Here is a 2,169-nt window from a genome sequence, read left to right as displayed (position 1 = left end):
ATGGATTGTAAATAGTTTTCTTAGATTTTGGAGTTAAGGATTTAGTATTTGAATGATTTTGTGCATTTAAGCTGGGTTAGTCCTAATTTACTAAAATTTATAAAGATTAATTAATTTCTTGTGTGCTTATTGACATGCTTAGTGTAGGGCCCTATTAAGTGTTATTCTTAATCTTTGATTGAAGGACCAAAAGGAGAAAATTAATTAATAGATAATAAAAAAATTAGACTTAATTGCTTAGATCTAGAAATATACTAAGGATTGAGAGGGTTACATAGATTAATTAAAGAGCTTAATGGGCTTTAGTTAATCTAAATATCATGAAAGTAGGATTTGGTTAACTACAACACTCTTTGTTTCACTCGAAAGAGATTTCAAATAATGTTTGAATTGGTCTCTTTTAAACCTATGAATTTCATGAATTGCACAAGTTGGTGAATATCCTAAATTGATTTGAATATGACCCCCTAACTCTGGAATCATCTTTTTACCAATTGTTATTTGGAACTTTAATTTTGAGTTCTAGTTAATTTTAGCTTTATCAATTTCATTAAATAAATCATGCTTGCTTAATTTTAGTCAATTATAAGTTAGTTAATTATTTAAATTGATTTTTGATATTTTATATTTTAAATTTCAAACTCTCTATTTTTATTCATTGTTTGGTTAATTTACACTTTCATACCTAAATAGCTTTACATCCAAGGTTCGATTGAAAAATCAACACTTCGATGAAATGATATCTATTTCTATATTACTTGTATAACTTATGCACTTGCAGCCAATGTGTTTTGAGTTTTTGGCACTGTTGTCGAGAAGTTGTTTGTTTAAGATTGAATTTTTTGTTGTTTTAGTTATTTAGATATCTTTATTTTTACTATTTTTTCACTTTGTGTTTGATTTTACCTTTCAAATACCTCTAATCATTTATGAGAAGAGTTAGAAGAACTAGCAATACATCTCCTTATACAATCCTAAAATTGAGAAATTTTGTAGAGAGAACAAGAAAGAATCCAAAAAAAGGAAGAAGTTTTGAAAGAAAAGGAACAAAGGCATAAGGAAGTAGAGAACGTTGAAAAAGAGAGAATAGTAATATAATTAGCTGACTACCAAGGTTGCAATGGTAGGAATGGTCAAAATGTGGTGGATGACGAGAACAATAATCATAGAACAAAGAATGTCAATGCTAATTTACGTTAGGGAAATATGATGGATCATGCATTCTCGCACTTTAATGACTTGAAGAAGAGTATTGCACAACCTACAATTGATGCAAATAATTACAAGATGGATTTTAGGGGTATTTAAATGATTCAAAAATCTCAGTTTAGGGGTCATCTTTCAGAAAACCCTCATTCTCATCTTAAGAAGTTTGTTATGATTTGTGATATACAGAAATAACTAGAAGTGTCTAATGATGTAGCAAGGCTTAAACTCTTTCCATTTTCTTTGAAAAAATAGGGCTCTAGATTGGCTTGATTCCCTTCCTTACAACTCTATCACCAATTAGGAAGAGCTTACTGATGCATTTTTAGCCCAATGTTTCCTGACATGGAAAGAGTTGAGGAATCAAATGACAGCTTTTAGACCAAGAGAAGATGAAACCTTCTATGAATCTTGGATGAGATGGAAAGAATTGGAGAGACAATGCCCACATCATCCACATCCTATTCCTAAGTGGATGATTAATTAGAATTTCTTCACTAATGTCACACCTACCATTAGAGGAATATTAGATGCTTAGATTGGAGGATAGTTTACAATGAAACATGAAAATGAGGCATATGAATTATTAGAGAAAATTGCAAAAAGCACTCATTTGTTGAGTAGTTCAAGAGGTCCAACTCCATTACGAAAGAAGCATGCTGCAGGAATGTATGATCTTGATCACTTCTACATGATCAATGCTAAATTTGATAGACTTACAAATGTGCTTGCAAAGAAGATGGAAGATCTAAGCATGCGAGTTAGTTAATTCTCTTTCAGGAATTCTCAACAAGTTGCTTCTGTTGATAAAACAGTGAGCTACAGAGTATACTATCCTCCATATAGCAATGAATATTTTGGTGAACAAGTTTCTTATTTTTGGAATTATGGGCAAAAGCAAATGGGAAATCCTTACTCTCAGACATACAATCTAGCTGAGAAGAACCATTAAAACTTTTCATG

The 2,169-nt window shown here is 30.8% G+C and overlaps 1 non-coding gene across 1 annotated transcript; it reads right to left on the bottom strand.

Annotated features, from left to right (window-relative positions):
- Positions 1-1,558: 1,558 nt before the first annotated feature.
- Positions 1,559-1,666, bottom strand: LOC131176853 (small nucleolar RNA R71). Its single transcript, XR_009146703.1, has one exon. It is a non-coding gene; the product is annotated as a small nucleolar RNA R71 (small nucleolar RNA).
- Between the last annotated feature and the right edge of the window lie 503 nt (positions 1,667-2,169).

This window comes from Hevea brasiliensis, unplaced genomic scaffold, assembly GCF_030052815.1.
Source record: "Hevea brasiliensis isolate MT/VB/25A 57/8 unplaced genomic scaffold, ASM3005281v1 Scaf26, whole genome shotgun sequence".
In the NCBI taxonomy this organism is placed as follows: domain Eukaryota; kingdom Viridiplantae; phylum Streptophyta; class Magnoliopsida; order Malpighiales; family Euphorbiaceae; genus Hevea; species Hevea brasiliensis.
This window is presented reverse-complemented; position numbering and strand designations above follow the sequence as displayed.